We start from the raw sequence: 21081 nt of genomic DNA on the forward strand, positions 1-21081 counted from the left end.
CAAAGCTGTAGCTTGGAAAATTTGTTGTATTTCTTCCTCTTATGGACATTTTCAATTAAATATAAAGATTTTTTGCTTCACATGGTGGTTTTAAATTGGTATTTCATCATTTTATGTATTGCTGGCACTGGCTCTGGGTTATTTAGCATTTATTAATAAATTCCATTTTGACCTTTCCCAGGTTTTGCTATTTATTAGGTGTTTTTGCACTATTGCAGAGATGACTGAGCAGAATTGGGGAATTTTTTTTTACCCCTTTTAAAACCTCATACTTTATTTTTACATTGACCTTTAAAGTTGGTATGTAGCTAAGATTTGAAAGTTCTGTTTAAAAACCACCCTGCTGAAACATCAGACAATCCCAAAAGTTCAAAACAGATTGGCTAGCGGATGGCTGAAAGCTGAAAGCAAAGGAGTCCAGGAAGAAGAAGAGAGAAAAGAAACAAGGAATGTCGGGAGAGGGAGGACTTTGGCATATTCGCCATGACCGCTTGTTCCGTAAATCATTACTGACTTAGGAAGGCAGGAAGTACACTTTGCGTAAATAAGTCATGTCTGATGGAAAGTGACTTCTGAATATGCTTGAGTATATTTGGAGAAGGGACATTTTGTTTTTCCATTTGTTTATTCTACCTTGAATAGACCACCCTAGTTTTATTTAGTTGATTGATTTCATAAAACAGGTCAAATTTATCCCACGTTAAAATCTGTGGGATGTTTAGTTTTTTAAGGATGCAGTCACTGATTGGTTTATGTTTTACGCTTGGTTCATACTTGGAGTTCCAATGCCAGAGATTACAAAATGGCTTAAAGAATAAAAGCTGTCTGACATAAGGTCAGAAGGATTATAATTCTCTTATTGCTTGTGGCCAATAAAAGCCATAAACACGACTAATTGTGTTCTGCAGAGTCCCATAAGCTAGTGGAGTAATGCTCTTCCCCATTTGGAATTTTTCCGGACTGCTCGTTTTTTATCGAGGCCTTGGCATCTGCAAGAAACTATTTGTTACCTGCGTTTTCTAATGGACAACAACGTTCTCTTTTTCTTCATTAAAGTGTCATCCAGTGAAAGATGAAATCTCGTTTTTAATCAAGCAGCAAAGTGTAGCTGATTATATGTAACAAAATAGTTTGATGTTTATAGAGCTATTTAAAATAAAAAGGCATCATTGACTGAGATAAACTATAGTGTAAATAACCCATGTGTAGTAATAAAATGGCCTATTACATGATGAATGGTGCCAAAGAGTTCAAGTTTTATCAAAGAGCTATATTTCAAATTTTAATCCAACTTACTCTTTCTTCTCCTATCTTTGAAGTATGGAGACTATCTCTTTAGTTAAGCTTAGAAATATGCCATTGAAGCATCATAGCTAAAATATTTGGCAAAACTGTGAAACATAGATCTTGACTTTGTAAAAATTAATAATTTATATTGATTCTGGGTTTCAAAAGTGAATTCTCCAAACTTTGCTAGAGTGTTCTGCCACATATTGTGTTACGTACTTAGGAAGATGCAGATATAAATCAGGAGTCACATGTAGAGTTCCCATCCTCGGGACAGCCTAGGAGCCCGTGTTCACCCTCCATTCATATTTGCTCTATTATGAAAAATCTTAACGTTGATTATAACTTTTGGAATGTGTGCGTGAAGAAGAAGGGAAGGGTTATATTTATTCGAGTGAATTAACTGTCATAATGGTAGAACAGAACTGGAATCTAATGTACTTTGTCATATATTTTCTTTTTTAAAATAATGTATTAAGATAATATTTACACAACATGAAGTTAACCGTGTTAAAGTGACACTTAAGTAGCGTTTAGTACATTCACAAGGTGGTGCAACTACAATCTTTAGTTCCAAAAGATTTCTATCACCAAACTCATTAATCAGCTTCTCCTCATTCCCCTACACCCCTAACCATAGCAACCAGTCTCTATGGATTCACCTAGTCTGGATATTTCATGTAATTGCAATCATATAATATGTGACTGTTTTGTGTTTGGTTTCTTTCACTGAACATATTATTTTAGAGGCTTATATTTTCTCCTAAGAAACACCTGTTCAGTACTAAATTATGTTTATCCTTGAAATGTTGGAGAGCAGACAACAAATGTCGTTAGTCCAGAGAGACTGGGGCAAAATTTTCAAGTTTCCAATTACAATACTTGAGGTATAGTGCATATTATTTAACTTTTCTGGGCCACATGCTCTTGCACATAATTAAGAAAGAAATAACTATTTATTAGGATGATTTTGAATAATAAATGACATAATGTTTAAGAAGTTCTAGAACGTAATATGTCCTCGATTTTTATTCCATTTGACGATGGCAGAGATAAAATTGTTGCAATATCTTCATAATTCGATGATCGAATTGATATTTGCTCAAATATTTCTGTTAATATTTATTGACTTGTAGGTGAGTGAATAATAAATACAACTCATCTCACATATATCAATTTTGTCATTGCTTTGATTCCATATCTATAAAGATATTCTGTTTTTACTTCATAAATTTTAGTAAAAGTATAGAGCTTAATGGAAATTACCCTTAAAAAATCACAACATTGTTATGTTTGGTCTGCAGCCTATTTTGCCTGAATTGGAAATTTTTTTTTAAATTTTGACCCATTTTATAAGATTTCTATGTTAATGATGAAATTCTTCTACAGAAGACAATGTATTCCTTAGTAAAGAAGTTTCAACAAAGCAAAGCAATGTTGGGTCACAAAGCTGTTTCTGCCTTACATGGAGATTGTTATTCAAAATTACACACACAGTTAAGCTGCTTTTATCTAAGCTGAAGAAAAAAATCTATTTTATGGACTTGATTATGATGCAAAGGACAGCAGGGTTTTATTTTTATAAAATGGAAATCTGATATTTTGTCTTGAATGTGAAAATGGTCAAGCCTCAGCCCTAATGTTGTTTATGACTCCACAGAATATCAGGGCAAAGGATTCTAAATGTAGACTGAAATTATAAAGAACAAACGAATTAGTTATCTGTCTTCATCAAAGGGAGCTTTCACAAAAACTAAACTTAAAAAACAAAAGTGTCAGGGACTATTATCTTGAATTTTTAAATAAGGGAGTCTCTCCCCACTGTGTTAAGCTATATGTATCTTTGTTGATTTTGTTGTTCTTATTAGACATTCCCTTAGTTAATTTTTATTTTTATTGCTTCTTTTTTCTTACAACTATTTTAGTTCATTTCTTATTAGTTCACGACTTATTTGATACATTTGTGGAAATTTAATCTGTCCTATGTCATTTTACATGGTAATTTTATTGAAATGTTTCATCTGAAATTCCTTTGAAGCCCATGAGAAATAAGATATCTTTTTTGTGATGCCATTTTATCAAATTTTATGATGATCCTCCCTTAAGGAATATCACACACACACACACACACACACACACACACACACACACACTCTCTCTCTCTCTCTCTCTCTCTCTCTCTCAAAATAAATAAATAAGCAAAATAAACATTCCCTAATTTCTAAACCAGGAAGTAAAACATAATTTCCCTCTTAGCTTGGTTATATGCTGTCTGTGCTCCAGTCATTTTTCTGTAAAGTGTCATTTCTGTGGGATTAATGACCACCTGTAATCAAATTATATTTCAAAACCACAGTTCCTTAATAAAGTATTTAACAGGTTGCTTTTTAAAGTGTGGGAAATAGTTATGGAACATATTTACTGTTGGCATTTACTCAAACCTCTCAGCTCAAGATTTTGTTTCTAAAATAGAAATAATACCATGCAATGTGACTGTATACAGTTACTAATATAAATAAAGTGTGTGATCTATCTTCCATATGTATGCACCAGATGCATACATATTACAAATATGTTAATTTTCTCCCCTGGAAGAATATTTTATATATTCCACAGCATACTTCATTAAAATATGTGTAATGATAAAATATATGTACAGGTTTAAAATGAAACTTCAAAGGAAGATTATGCTAAACTCAAGTGTCTGCATGCTTATTATGCTTGTCACTGATCTAAAAATTATTTAAAGGTTAGTTTTCTAATCTAATTGCACAGCTAAGAGTTTAAGGTCATCATAATGCTAGAGAGTTGAAAAAAATACTCTTCCAGCCTTGACAGATACAAGAGGCAGAGAAGGGAAGGAACTCATTTGAATCATACATAAACACAAAGTAAAATAAAATAAATGGTCTTCTTGATGGTACACAAGCAATAAGATCAGTTTTGATGTCCCAAGTTAGGGGAGAAAAAAATCTTTAAAAAGAATTAAGCTGTCATTTTGAATTGTATCCAGAGAATGTTCCCCTTTCACTTTGAATAAAACTACCAAACCAGGAAGAGAAAGATGTGAGTCTCAACTGGGCTAACAATAAGGGGAGATTTATCAGGATTGCATAAAAGTGGGTTATCTCGCTTTTAAAGACGCAGGGGATAACCTTAATATCAGGACTCGCAGACATATACTACTACTGTATTAAAATGATCCCTTAATTATGGATCCTGGATTTTAATTCCAAGGGCATTTTACAGCTGAATCCATAATGGAACCTTATCATAATTACGGGAGGAAAAAAATCACATTGTCAACAATTGCCTGTGTGTGATGAGGCACTTATCTTTTGATGTTCAGTTACCTTCTGCTTGTTAACCTTGTCGTGGAGGGCCACTGCAGAGAGCAGCGACCAAATGCACCCCCCAGTAATTACTGTAATTCAGTGGGAGATGCAGTCACTTGAGGCAGGCAGCTCTACCCCCACCATCAACCTTATGCAACTCAAGGAAAACACAAACATGGCCGGGCTCGGACAAATTAGGCATGAACAAATGTCTCACATTAAGTGAGTTAAAGGACCTTGCTGAAAATTACAAGGGCTGCTTAGGAAAGCAATGAATCCCATTATGGAAGTAATAGGTCTAAAAGAAAGCAGCTTGTTGGAGACCATATACAGCGGCAGGATGGAGACACCTTGGTGGGAGCGGGCCCCATCCTGGACACAGTTCTTCAGCATGGTCCCCTCTGGGAGGAGTAATCAAAGTCAGGACTTGGAGACTACCGTCCTAGAAATGTAATTAGAAAATAAAATGCTGTTTTGTATTACCTCAAGCAATTTTACTATGGAAAACCAGGAAGAACACAATCCTATGTCTCACTCTGAGTTTTAAAAAGCTCTGTCTTTCTGGCAATACCTGATTTGAATTCATAGACTGCACATTGCAGGGCGTACGTGGACATTTATACCTCTATCAGAAATTATTTCCACATTACGATAAATAGGCTTGGGATATGGGTACTTCTAAATAACTATCTTTATGAAATATATTATTTTAATATGCATTTTCCCTGCCTTCCACTTCACTGGCAGGTGGGTGAGAGGTTCCTATTCTTTAAACACGAATGAGACTGGGCAGTGCTCCATTTAGCTCTTTCTCCTGCTTCAGTGATAATGTAATTCATAGGAAATTCTGCCTTAACTCTGCTTTGTAGTATTTTCTAATGGCTTGCTACACTCTGAAAAAGTGCAGTTTTATTCAAGTCTATTCCGTTGTGGAAAAAAATAAAATGGAAGAGGGGAGAGCAGGAGTAAGGATATATGCAACACGCACGCCTAAGTAGGTAGATAGAGGGGTGTAGTAGAAAATGAAGTCATTAGGAGCCTGTGCTATGCAGCGCCATGAAAAAAATATAAGACAAATCACCACCACCCTATGTTTTGCAGGCTTCCATTAAGGGAGTCTGTGTGTGTGAGTAAATGGCCCTTAAGTTCGAGATTTTTTGTGGTTTGACTTTAAAAAGTGCTGGTGAGGATGCGGAGAAAAGGGAACCCTCTTGCACTGTTGGTGGAAAAATGCAAACTTGTGATGCCCCTGTGGAAAACAGTATGAAGTTCCCTCAAAAAGTTAAAAATAGAACTACCCTAGGATCCTGCATTTGTCTTCCTAGGTATTTACCCAAAGAGCACAAAAATACTAATTCAAAGGGATACATTAGCCCTGATGTTGGTAGCGGCAGCACCGACAATAGCCAGATTATGGAAAGAGCCCAGGTGTCCATCAAGTGATGAATGGATAAAGAAGATGCGGAATATTACTCAGCCATAAAAACAATGAAATCTTGACATTTCTAATGACGTGGATGGAGCTAGAGAGTATTATGTTAAATGAAATAAGTCAGTCAGAGAAAGACAAATACCATATGATTTCACTCATATGTGGAAACGTAAGAAACAAAATGAGCAAAGGGGGGGAAAAAAGAGAGAGGGAGGCAAACCAAGAAACACACTTAACTCTACAGAACAAGCTGATGGTCACCAGAGAAGTGGGTGGGGAGATGGGTTAAAAGGTTATGGGGATTAAAGAGTGCACTTGTCATGATAAGCAGGGGGTTGTTGTATGGAGTGTTGAATCACTGTATATACACCTGAAACTAATATTATATCTATGTTAACTGGAATGTCAATAAAAACTTAAAAAAGTAATATGTAGACATCGGTCCAGCCTTATCATTCTAGTGATGTTATCAGTCCAGTGATGCTGCCTGTTGTTAAATACATCGCAATTTTTTTTTACAATATAAGGTGCCTGTTTAATATCATGAGTTATATACCAAAATGTTGTTATATTTTTTAACGATAAAATGAAAACAGTCAAATGGAACGAAGAATTGATTACATAATGTATCCCAATTTCATCGGTTGCTTATTGGATATAAGATTTATAGTCTATACTTGTGAATGTCTCTCTTCCTTTTTTCTTCTGATCTGTGGGCCCACTTAGGTGAGCAATAAAAACATCCACCTTCTCTTCCCATTTCACATTTCAGTTAAAACAATTTTCGTGATAAAAGTGTTAGATCTATCTTTTAATGAAGTATAGACTACTCACATTCAACTTGCATTGAACTTGTGTGTCAAAAGCTTAAATAATTGGGAAATACTGGTCCAAAAATATAGGTGATGCAAACATAGATACACTGCTGTAGATTTAACTTAAACAACCTCCAACTAATGCTCATACATTTCACTGGTATGAAATACACTAATAGTAATTTATAATCAAAAGGCAAATATAGGAGTAATGGAACATTATGTGACACGCTTAGAGGCACATTGATGATACCCTCATACTGGCACTGCCACTATTCCTGGGCCTGCATGGTGGGAGGTGACATGTTCCCTTGTCAAACATTGTCTGGCCACTATGTTTCTTACTAGGATGTTTTTATCAGCTTACTGAGGTATCTTTGACCAATAGACATTTTTATATATTTACAGTGTACAATGTGGTGATTTGCTGTACATCGTGAAATGATGACCACAATCAAGCAAATTAATACAGGCGTCACCTCACATTGTCACCAGTGAGTGGGGGGGATGGGTGGGTAGGTGGATGTTCACGTGCGTGTGTGGTGAGAACGTTTAGAATCTGCTATCTTAACAAATTCCAAGTACGAAATATAGTAGTATTAACTACGACAACCGTGATGTCCATTGGATCTTCAGAGTTTATTCATCTTGTAACTGAAAGTTTTTACTCTTTGAGATCTCTCCACTCTCCCCAACCCCCAGACCCTGGCAACCATCATTCTATTCTCTGTCTCAGTGAATTAGACTTTTAGACGCCACATATAAGTGAGATTATACAGTATTTTTCTTTCTCTGTCTGGTATATTTCACTCAGCATATTGTCCTCCAGTTTATTCCATGTTGTCATAAATGGCAGGATTTCCTTCTTTCTCACGACTGAATAATTGCATGTAAACACCACATTTTCTTTATCCATTCATCTGTCTATGGGCATTTGAGTTATTTCTGTATCTTGGCTATGGAATACTTTAATGAGCATGAGGGTACAGATTTCATTTCCTTTGAGTATGTACCTAAAAGTGGGATTGCTGAATCATATGGTAGTTCAATTTTTATTAATTTTTTTTGAGGAAACTCCATACTGTTTTCCATAATGGCTGCACCAATTTACATTTCTGCTAACGGCACACAAAAGTTCCTTTTTCTTCCACTCCTCGCCACTTCTCTCTCTTGTCTTTTTGATAATAGCCGTCCTACCAGATTTGAGGTGATATCTCATGGTTTTGATTTGCATTTCCCTTCTGATTAGTGATGCTGGGCACCTTTTAATATACCAGTGGCCACTTGTATGTCTTCCTTGGAAACATATCTATTCATGTCCTTTGCCGATTTTAAAAATCAAGTCGTTTGGGTTTTTTTGGTTTTTTTTTTTGTTTTTTTTTTTGTTTTTTTTTTGCCATTGAGTTGTATGAGTTCATTACATATTTTGAATGTTATCCCCTTATTGGATATGTGGTATGCAAATATTTTTTTTTCCCAATTCTGTAGGTTACCTTATCATTTTGTTGATTGTTTCCTTTGCTGTGCACAAGCTTTTTAGTTGGATGAGATCCCACTTATTTATTTTTACTTTTCTTGCCTGTGCTTTTGGTGTCCTATCCAGGAAATCTTTGATGTTTTCCCGTAACCCGTGTGTCCTTCCTATCCACAGAATGTGGAAGGATCGCAGAGAAATCCTTTGTCTAGTGAATTTTTCTTGCAGTAAATTATTATTACTAATATTATCGTCGCTGCTGCTGGTGGTGATGATGGTGATGTAACCTAGCCTTGTTTGGCTTCTGCCTATCTGAAGTTTTCTTGCTCTTTCTCTTTTTCTCTAGAAATTTCTCTAGCTGCTTATTGTAAACAGTGGATGACTATCCATGTCCTTTTAAAATGTTCTCTTCCCTGCCACTCTTTAGTGTATAATAGATTTCAGTTGAAGTCTCATGACCAAACTTGGACTCTGGACTCCCCCATTCTAAGTAAAGAACTATTCGTTTAAGCAGTTAGAGCTCTGCTACTTAATTTGTATCTTATAGATTTGAAGAGGATTTGGTTTTCAGGGATTTGTTTCAATCTGGACAAAACTGTGTTTGACTGTTAGTCCCCCATAGACTTTTGGTTGGGATTGTGATAATCTAATATTTTTTTTATTGATAACTTCAATTTGGTAGGGGGGGTCATTTTGTGTGGCATAAGAGAAGGAATGCTTTTTCTTTACCATATTCAATGAAAAAAATGAAATTCTTATAATACTACATTTACTAAAATCAATAAAAGAGATTTAATGGTTCTATATTCTTTCACAAATAATACTTATTAATGCCATATAGTATGAGCCTCTTATACGTATTATACCCAGACCTATCCTTAAAATTCTGAAAATTATTTCTGATTTTTTTTCTATTTTATATATGAATGGACTGAAGCTTAGAGGAACTAAGTATCTTTGCAGAGTCAAATTAATAATTAAGATACACTAACCTGGTGAACAAGTAATTTATAAGCTTTGCCTAAACTTCCTCTTGGTCTCCTTTTTCTCTCAGTCTCTCATGTGTGTTATCCAGTCTTGCTACAAAAAATAAGAACAATTCTCCGAATGGGTGATCTCTTATGAGTAACTGTTTTACATAACTCCTAATAGCCACTAAATCTAGTAGCCAGTATTTTCCCTCGTGCTGTATGACCTATAATTTTAACACAGCCCAAACCCTTTTCTTTGGCATATTCAGAATATTGGGCTTAATTTGCCCATTTACTTGATATAGGCTGCATCATTTATTTCTTGAAACTTTTTACCTGGCTTTGAAGAAGCAAGATTATGTCATCAGTAGAAGTCCCAATTATTGTGTCTATTTTGTCCCAGTTTATTGTCTGTGCAGGAACTGTTAAAGGATTTTAGTTAATATCACTTAATTTGTTAATTATTGCTCTCTTTTGTATATTTTTTATTGCTTTGTAACATTTTCTTGCTTCTTTGCTGGTGTGAACATTTTGGTTCTCGTTCTGTGACCTCTCTTGCCTCATTCTTTTCAACTCTAGTCTTCTATGATATCAAAATCTTGACTTTTCAGTGAGGGCTTCTTCTCAGCCATGAGGGCAGATGGAAATTGAGACTGTCTGCTCTTCTTGATATCTGTCATCTAAACACACTACGAAATCAAGGATCTGTGTAGTTTTTCTGAGTTCATTTTACCTTACTTTCTCCCCCATAAGTAAGAAATAGATGAGCCGCCTACCATGAACTGAGAACAAAAAGAGGAGACAGGGGTTACTGGTGCCATGTGCTTGTGATGCGGTAACCTGGGAATCAGAAAACTTACATTCTCATCTCAACTCTCTAATTGGGATCTTAATTAAACATTTGTTCTAACATTTCTTGGTAGGAAAATGAAAGGGGCTGGCTTAAATTACTCAGAGGTCTTTTTTAGTTAAAAAACAAAATAAAAAAACTTTAATTTTTTTTTTTTTTGTATGTAGAAATCTTTGAAAAGGGTGAAGTTGAGCTGGAAACTCTAAAATATGAAATCTAATGTGTCTGGGGCATAGGGTGAATCCAGCCCAGAGTGAGGGTTTAGTCTGGTCTAATTAGGCCAGGACTTCACTGATAAATCTTGATGAGTTTACAGTAATGGGCAGAGTATCATTTTGAAATTAGTACTGACCAGAGGAAATGAAAAGGATACTTTAATATCTGGGCAGTGGGGTATAATTGAATAAGAAACAACTAGAAGCAAAAAGAAATAGAAAGAAATAGCATCAAGTATTATGGATAAAAGCATCCATAAGGTTGAAATCTTAAACTTTTTTTTAAATGGTCATCCATTTTTTGAGAGAGACAGAGAGACAGAGCACGATCAGGGGAGGGGCAGAGAGAGAGAGAGAGACAGAATCCAAAGCAGGCTCCAGGCTCTGAGCTGTCAGCACAGAGCCTGATGTAGGTCTCAGACCCACTAACTGTGAGATCATGACCTGAGCTAAAGTCGGACACTCAATCAACTGAGCCACCCAGGCACCCCAATAAAGTTGAAATCTAATGATTTATAGCATTTGTTTTGCAGATAATAAAGAATTCTGAGTAAGTGATAGACAACACTACCTAATCAAACAATGTGACACAGTTTTAAAAATCGTGAGTTGTAGGGACATCCTAGAAGATCTTCCTTAAGAGCTGGACTCCCACCCACCCAAATAAATAAACCCCTATAGCAATATTATGCCAATACATCTTCCTACCTTTTCTTTCTGCACCCTGCCCACGGCACCTCCGACACCAGTAACAGGTATTTATGCTAAGAAAAGTCTACTAACAAAACTGGGCCAAATAATCTCTCTTAGGAATCTGGGCTACAAAAAATGACTTTTGTTATTAAGTTTTGGATGATTAAACTGGGAGAAGACATAGCTTCTTTCTTTTGGCAATTTGCAGAGGGAAGCAAATATTACCTGGATACAATAAGGCCAAATGGGGACTAGACTCAGCATGGTGTCACTTTAAAATAAAAATATTACAAATCTAATCCCTAAAGCAAAGAAAAGCACTGTAATGCTTTCATACAGGCCTTTGTGGGTGCCTGATGGGGGAAGGATTTTACTACATAAAAAATTTAGAGACTTTCTAATTGCCTCATTTCCACACTCTCCCCAACGTGACACTGATCACATCTGTAGCTACAAATCAATCCTCCTTCTCTCTCCATGATTTTCCAAGATGATTCTGTGCCACATGGCTGTCACTCCATTATTAATTCTTCCCTCTGCAGCACCATTTGTATGTAAAATGCTCTAGTTCTCAAGACTTTATCAAATCCTTTGATTTTCTTCCAATTTCAATAAATACAAGGAAAGAGCTGCAAGTTACAAGTTTGGAGGAAGCATTTCTGTCTGGGGGTTGGAGCAGGACGTGAGGACCTGGGCATTAGAACAGCCAATATAGAAAACTGTCAAAATATATGAAATTTGTTTTACCTGACCCACAGAGAAAAATATGTCTAAAGGGAGAGCATGTAATAAAGCAGGTGCACAGAGAAGAGGGACTGTAAGATGCAAGAAAGAGAGTAAGAGATCCCTTTAATTGATGACGCCTCACCCACAATTGCCTTCTTACTTTTCTGAGGCCCAGCTACACATCTGGACTTGGGGAAAGTGAGATACGCTCAACTTCTCATTTAGTCCCCACCCCTCCTGCCTTGTGACTCACTCTTAATCTAAGGTGTTCAGTTACTCATAATTTATTAATTATCAGGCCAACTTTCTCCACATAGAAGTCTCCAAGTTTGTCTTTCAAAAATGGAGAGATTCAAGTAATTCATGAGTTGTAGCAATTATTCTCCAAGTTCAACTATTAACCACACTTAAATCGAAAGAGAAATATAATTAAAACTGAGAATAGAGGAGGAAATAACTATGTCATATAGGTTACTTTCTCATAAACTTTTAGCACCTACATTTCACAGCAAATACGTTTATATATAAACCATATATTTAAGATACTGCTATAGTGCAGAATTTAATATAAGCTACATAACAATAACCACTCATTATGTTTACATGTTTCCTAATATGATACTTGAAAATGTAAGAAATTTTATCTTAAATGTTTGAGGATATTTTTAAAAGTCACCGTGAGTCTAGAAATGTCATTATATTGCTTATTTAATGTTCATATTAAAATTTTGCATAACAAATTTTATGATAAGCTTACATATTGTTTATGTATGTGATTAAAATTATAATCATCATGGAAACATGGTTGCTACAAAACTATCATATTTATTATCATCACCATGTACTATTTTTATTCACTTAAGAATACTTGAAATTATCTTATTTGTATATTTTCTACCTCTTCCTACTTGATTTAGAGTTTTGTGAGAGCAGGGATCATGTCTGCCTTATTCTCTCTTCACACCTGAAACGGTTTCTGAGACTTGTTGAGGTTCAGTATTCAAACAGTCCTAAAAAGATAATAGGAAAACCAGTCATTGTGTGTCTCTGATGTTATACAATATAAATAAATAGCCTATGAAGTATTATAAAAATGCGTAATTAAAATATAAACAAAGCTCTAGATTTAATTTTCAATTTACAGAAATATAGAGCATAAGTTAAATGAAATATAGGCACAAGTTAAATACTATGTGGAAGCAATCATAAATATAGAATAAAAGACATTCCATTAGACGGATTGTCTGGGATCCCCTAAAACTGAATGTTTTGGGTGTAATGGTGTAACTCTATTTGATTTAAAATGGCTAAAAATGGAAATATAACATACCAAAATTTGTGGGAGGTGGAAAAAGAAACTCTAAGAAACAAGTTCATAGTGATCACTTCCTACCTCAAGAAAAAAGACACTCAAATAAACAACCTAACTTTACACTTCAAAGAACTAAAACAAGAACAAATGAAGCCCCAAGTTAGTAGAACTAAGGAAACAACAACGATTAAAGCAGAAATAAATGGCATAGATACAAAAAAAAAAAAAAATAGAAAAGATCAATGAAACTAAGAGCTGGTTGTTTGAAAAGATAAACAAAATTGACAAGCCTTTACCCAGGCTCACCAAGAAAAAAGAACCCAATAAATAAGATCAGAAATGGAAAAGGAGATATTACAACTGATACCACAGACATACAAAGGATAATAAGAGACTACTAAGAACACTTATATGCCAACAAATGGGACAAGCCAGAAGAAATGGATAAATTCCTAAAATCATGAAGAAATAGGAAATCTGAACAGACCGATTACTAGCAGGGAGATTGAGTCAGTAATTCAGAACCTCCCAAATAACAAAAGTCTGGGACCAGAGAGCTCTATTGGTGAATTCTACCAAACATTCAAAGATTTTATACTTAACTTTTCTCAAATGTTGCCAAAAACTAGAAGAAAAGGGAACTCTTCTAAAAGCATTTTATGAGGCCAACATTACCCTGACACCAAAACCAGACAAGGATGCCATAGGAAAAGAAAATTACAGACCAATACCACTGATGAACATGGATGCAAAAATCCTCAAGAAAATATTAGCAAACCAAATTGAAGAATACATAAAAGTATCACTCACAACAATCAAATGGGATTTATTTCAGGAATGGGAGGATGGTTCACATCCACAAATCAGTCAATGTGATGCACCATATTAACAAAATGAATGACAAAAATCGTATTATCAGTGTGCCTGGGTGGCTCAGTCAAAGCGTCTGACTTCGGCTCAGGTCATGATCTCCTGGCTCATGAGTTTGAGCACCGCAGCGGGCTCTGTGCTGACAGCTCAGAGCCTCGGAGCCTGTTTCGGATTCTGTGTCTCCCTCTTTTTCTGCTCCTCCCTAGCTTGTGCTCTGTCTCTGTCTCTCAAAAATAAACATTACAAAAATAAAAAAAAAATCATATGATTATCTCAGTAGATGCAGAAAAAGCATTTGACAAAATGCAACATTCATTTATGATAAAATCACTCAAGAAAGCAGTTACAGAGGGAATGTACCCTCAACATAATAAAGGCCACACACAAGCCGCAGCTTGAGTGCATCTTATGAGAGACATTGAGTAAGAAGTATCCAGCTTAGCTGCTCTTGAATTTGTGATTCCAGAGCCTGTGAAATAGTAAATGTGTATGGTTTTAAGTCTAGGGTACTTTGTCACTTTGAATAGATAACTATTCCAAACCCTTGATTTTCTGCACTAGATTTGCTATGTAAAGCTCCCGAAAGGAAGAACGTTTAGTTCTTTGATAGTTTCTAGAACACCAACAATTCCATTGATCTGGTGTAAAACTGTTCAAAAGAAGTCTTATTTACTGTAGGGCTATTAGGACATCCATGACTTAAATCAAATTTCTAGACAGGAACAGAGACATAGAGTAAAAGGGACAGGGAGAAAGAGGCAACAAAATCAAAGGGAAATAGAGAAAAATAAATAGGCAAAAGGAAACATGGAAAAATGTTCAGAAAAGTCAGTAAAATGTTTATCTTTGGTGTTCATTGCTACCACACTTAATTCATATTGCTTTTGTTTTATTCTTGAGCCAGACATTTGTGCTTTGTATTGCTTTATTTTATGTTAATTTTTAAAGTTTATTTATTTATTTTGAGAGAGATAATGTGTTCACATGAGCGTGGGAATGGGGTAGAGAGAGAGGAAGAGAGAGAATCTCAAGCAGGCTCCATGCTGTCAGGGTGGAGCCCAACGCAGGGCTCAGTCTCACCAACTGTGAGATCATGACCTGAGTCAAAATCAAGAGTCAGATGCTTAACTGACTGAGCCGTCCAGGTGCCCCTGTTTTGTTATTTTTTTACTTGCCTCAACTTTTTTTTAATGTTTATTTATTTTGAGAGAGAGAGAGAGAGAGAGAGAGAGAGAGAGAGCAGGCAGGGGAGGGGCAGAGAGAGAGAAGGAGAGAGAAAATCCAAAGTAGGTTCCATGCCCAGTGTGGAACCCAAGGTGAGATTGATCAAACGACTATGAGATCATGATCTGAGCCAAAATCAAAAGTCAGAAGCTTAACCAACTGAGCCCCCACTGGCCCTACTTGCCTCAACTTCAATGATGAAAACTTAAAGACCCAATGGTTAATTGGTCTCTGACATGAATAAAATAGTAGGTAAAATGTTTATACTTTCACCATTTTAACTTACTGTTTGTAATTGGCAAATACACATTTTTTTTAAAACACCATCACATCCTTTAAACTCTTAATGTTATGTTTTTCCCAGTGGACAAATTTTAAGATCACCACTGCTACTCATCTATAAATGTGGGGCATATTATAAGAAAAGTCAGGCATTCACTTTGTGCCTTTAACTTGGAGGGAGTTTAGCAGTGTTTGCACCATAAACAAGTATTCTGTTTGGGAACTGAATTCAAGACTGATGTCCTTTTCTTAGCCTTTCAGACCAGCAGAAACATCTCCGGGGTAGCATGGAAGATTGATGGGTTAGGAGTAGAGGTGCTGAAGTGACTTCAATGTGTATATGACTTCAGTGTGTATGTGACTTCGATGTGTATGTGACTTCAATGTGTATGTGACTTCAAATTTATTTTACTTCCCCAAAATGTAGAATTAATTCCTTGGTATCTCCTTGTTGTCATTTCTTTGTAAGACCTTGTATGGAGAGGTTAATAAGGAAAATTGTGTCTTCTGAAATGATTAGGTCAGCAGTATAGAACAGAAATAAGTTCTCCCATGTTTCCGAATATAGCAGTCTTAACATTTCTGAAAACGATAAAGACAAATAACATGAGTACACTCTGAAAACTCAAACAAGAAAATAAATATAAGTAGAGAAAGGTCATAGATAACTTCTAACCCTCTTAACGTGTTTCAATTGCATCTTATTGGGCATCTTAATAAAGGAGACATTTACTGAGGGTAAGGCATTGTGGAACATTAGTCCAGGGACTGTACCAAAAGAAAGATTTCCGGTAAGTTATTTTTATTGTTAATAATATCATACAGGTAATCTCCAACATACCCTCCAGTGATTTTCCTAGCACTAATATGAATGTTAATTTCAATAATCTAATTAACATTCTGTGTGCGTGCGCACGTGTGTGTATGTGTGTGTGGTATGTACTTGGTCAAGGAGAAACGGTAAACACAAAAAGAAGTTAAGGTATTTTGTTGTGTTTTGTTTTTTACATACAGATACTATTTCCCATGGAAATGGCAATATGTTAGTCCACAAATAGAGCTTCATGCTCTTCCTTGCTTCCTGTCTCCAAGGAAAGGTACAGCATTTTATGTGGCCAGAATTCCACAGAATAGATTGAACTGACACAAGAGAAGAGCTTTCTAAAGGCTGTTTTTGGCCGGTAGTGCCCTGAGATTCCACTGCAAGGCTCTGTTTCTCATGGATTTTGCAGTCAGTGAATTAGAAACCAAGACCGGCTTTAGAAATCTGCCCTGGTTGGAAAGGGCATGGAACATGGGACCACGAGGAGCTTTGTGAAGGGCTCTGGGGAAGATCCCACCTGAGTGATTCTTTGTGCTGCTGTGTTCACTTCCTGCACCAGGTTTTTCTATCACAGGGCAGTTATATAAAAAGGGCAAGATTTGGCTGTGATGTTAGAGGGTGAGACCATGTTTGGTACAATGCATTTGTACCACAACCCTGAGTTTAGCCTAAACACAAGATTCCACTATAAGCTTTATTCTCAAATACAGAAAATTATACTGCCAACGGAAGTTAGTGCCTCAATTTGAAACTGATTATAGGACGTCTGTATTTGGTGGTGTTGGGGGCGGGGGACTAAACCAGTGACTCCACTCCACAAACCGGTCCATTAATTCCATTGAAATGGGAGTTCTGAGCACATAGGGCCAGAATCTAATGTGGCCACGTGAGGAATATTTTCCTTCTCTGCTGTAACCCTGAAACTAAATGTGCATTTTTCTTACTGACTAGTTTCATGAACGGGGCCAAAAGGTAGTGAGAGCCCATCTCTCTATGAGAGAAAATCCTCTCTGATCAATAGTTCCACTCTGATCGTGTCTGTAATGTATATCACAGCCCAGGCTGCAAGCGGCTGAGAAACTCTGCCATCCACTGCATGGCTGGGAGCCAGTGGGGCACTTAACGGAGCTCTTTGTCCTCTCTGCCAGCCTTTGAAGGCATTTGATGCATCTGAACATTGGGAGTCTTTTTTTACTTCCCCAACAGGAGACGAAGATCTCACTCTGATGTTGTTACACAAGAAAGTCATTTAAGAACCCCGCACCTTTACTTTTTGGTCAGTCAATGATAGCAAACTGTTTGTTCAAAAGGACTTTTAGTGTGAGTTGTTCTACTCCAAGAAGTGCAGTGGTAATTAAAATAAAAACGGAAAAGTCAGAATACAATGCGATATAACCCAAAATTACCCCATGTGGCCTGGAGCTTTTTTTCATTCTTGATAGTGTAGTACCCCAAATCACAAGTCATATTTGCTCTTGATTAAATGGAAAAGCAAAAGTTTAAGTCGTGATATGTCAAATGACACCAGCCACAGACAGGCGAAGGAAGAGAAAATGCTTGTAAAATCCCTGGACAGCACTGGAGGAAAAAGATACAGCCTAACTAGTGAAAGAGCCTAAGTTTTGAATACAGATGAAAACTGTACGCCTCTTGCCTCCACCCTACCAATAATGAAGCAAATGATCTTGCTGGACGTTACTTAAAGCTTGCTTAAATTATCACTCTAACTCATAAAATCCATTTATTGTAATAATGCAGAAAAATTCACCCGCACCGAAATTTGCTTGTAACAAAATAATCTAATAGTGTTCCATTATTGTTTGTGTGTGTGTGTGTGTGTGTGTGTGTGTGTGTGTGTAAATAATGATTTTCATGAGTATCAATATCTGGTATATTGGCTTTATCTCATACCACTTCATTTAACAATTAGTGTTCATGATATAAAATGGAAAACTATAGCTGACTCTGAATAAAACTTACCCACTACCTCCCACTACTGCTTCTGCTCCTTATATACAATATGAGAATATTTACCTGTGATTCAATAGACAGTGAAAAATATTTCCTTTTATCTTCAGAATTCTACTTGAATTGATGTCAAGAATCATTCACTTTTAAATGACATGTTTCATGGCCAATCAAACTTATTTGAGGGGGCACCTGGATGGCCAGTCGGTTGGGCTTCTGACTTCAGCTCAGGTCGTGATCTCACGGTTTGTGGGTTCGAGCCCCGCGTCGGGCTCTGTGCTGACAGCTCGGAGCCTGGAGCCTGCTTCAGATTCTGTGTCTCCCTCTCTCTCTGCTCCTCCCCTGCTCATGCTCTGTCTCTCTCTGTCTCAAAAATAAATAAAAATATTTTTAAAAAATTAAAAAAGAACTTATTTGATTAAGCAGTGGTTCTCAAATATAGTGTTTGTTATATGTGTATATACACACAGACACAGACACACAGACACACACATATGTAATCACCTTTTATGTTCATAATATGAATTCAGTGGAAGAATAAGATATTTCCTGTCCCTTTAAAAATCATACAGTGTGAGACTTAAAATAGCTGTTATCACTAAAAGATTTTATAATGTAACATGGTCTTATTTCATAAATTTCACTAGTAAATAATAGTTTATTGTATGAATAACCCAAAATATATTGATCTATTCTACTGAAAGTAGACATTCAGTGTTTTTTGCTGTATCTGGATACTCGTGCATGTGTTTTTTTATTATTAGCAAGGTTTCCAAAAGGGACGTTATTTAACATGTCATCTGATAAACACGTACATATCCTGTGGTATGTGTATATACATGCAAATGTGTATACGTGTATACATAAGCACATGCTCGTATGTGTAGTGTGGATGTGTGTACATATGTTTTTGCCTATATTTAATTGTTAGGTTGTAGTATATGTGCATGTCTAACTTTACTAGGCAATGCCTAATTGATTTCTAATGTGGCTGTGTCGTTTTATACGCCCATCAAATGTAGATAAGTGATCCCATGGGTACTCATCCTTGAAAACACTTGTTATTATCAGGTTTTAAAGTTTTTGCCATATGGTTAGTATACATTTCATTTTACATTTTTTTGTTTGTTTGTTTGCCAGGATAGTTGAACATGTGTTCACATTTAATGGCCATTTGTAATTCCCTTTCTATGAAATTATATTTACACCTTTATTCACTTTTGATCTGGTTTATTTTGCCTTTTTCTCTAATTTGTGGAAAGTTTTTATATATTCTGGATATGAATAAATTGTAGGCAAAACGGGTTGCAAATATTTTACCTTTTTAAGGATTATGTTTTTATTTTTTATTCTTTTGGCATTTATTAATACATAGAAGTTTTTAAGTGTAAGATTGTTAAATTTATTAATAGTTCCCTTTTTTCACTTTATCATAATTAAAACATCCTTTTAATCCTTGTTATAAAAAATCCTCTTCCATTTTACTCTAGAAGTATCTGTTCTGGCTTTTACATATAAATTCCTCAAGCCGTTAGAGTAGGCAGTTAGTAAGTTCTAACAGGATGCCTGGAGGCCAGCAGGGAGGAAGTCAAGGTAAGCTGTGAGGACACCAGAGGCTCCTTCTGGGAGCGCTCCAAAACTAAACCACAAGAAACCAGATCAAACCAGATAGGCTTAAGATGGCCCACAAAGTAAACCAAAGCTCACATTATGCCTTCATTATACTACATCACCGTACAAAAATCTCTCTAAGGGTGCCATGGCAGGAAACCTCTGACCAAGTAAGGAAAAAGAAAAACATAACCCACGTTCCTGGAAGAGACCACCCTACCTCCAAGAAAACCCTACCTCAAATAATGAATATTCCACCCCTTAGTTAACAACAGTCAATAAAAGATAGAAACCCAAATCCCCCGTTTGCCCCCCAAACCTCCGGGGCAAAACTCTCCCCGGAGTTCACCCACTCTCACATCTGGAGGGTGTACTTTTCAGCGTGTGTTGCTCATCCATTGTGTTGTGTCTGTCCCTCAATTCTTTCTTGTGACACAACCAAGAGCCTCGAGCGACATCTTTTGGATGGACTGATCAAGGTCTCCCCTGTGCACTTAGCAACAAAACCATTTTAGATGGTTGTGGGCTGAAAATTTCAATTCATTTAAATTGCATTATAAGAACCATTATACAGGATTTGTTTTGTATCATAATTTTTCTTCTCTATTTTTCTATTTTTTTCTCTCTTTCTTCATTTTTGGCCATTTATTTGGACTGAGTTTCTCTTTCCCTTCAATATTTCATTAATTTTTTTCGTAACCCATATAGAAGTTATATTATGTCTTCATTATTTGTGATTGCCTTCAGAATTTTAACGTTCATATTTAGCTTAAAATGTTCAAGCGTAAATGATATTTTTGCCACTTTTTCCTGGAGAATCCAAAGATCTGAAAATTATTTCACTCCAAAGCCCCTGCTGTCTCCTCCCCCTCCTAATCACACACAAAGGCTTATCATCCTAGAGTTTAGTTCTTTCTACCTTAGTTCCTTAAAAAAATTTTTTTTTAATGTTTACTCATTTATTTTTGAGAGAGAGAGAGTGAGAGAGCATAGGGAGAGGGGCAGAGCGAGAGAGAGACACAGAGTGTGAAGCAGGCTCCATGCTCTGAGCTATCAGCACAGAGCCCAACGCAAGGCTCAAACTCATGAACTTCGAGATCATGACCTGAGGGGAAGTCGGATGCTTAACTGACTGAGCCACCCAGGTGCCCCTCTACCTTGGTTCCTTTAACCACAAAACCTAGATGCTTTCT

Source organism: Panthera pardus, unplaced genomic scaffold, assembly GCF_024362965.1.
Source record: "Panthera pardus isolate Hobbes unplaced genomic scaffold, ASM2436296v1 HiC_scaffold_15, whole genome shotgun sequence".
NCBI classification, from domain to species: domain Eukaryota; kingdom Metazoa; phylum Chordata; class Mammalia; order Carnivora; family Felidae; genus Panthera; species Panthera pardus.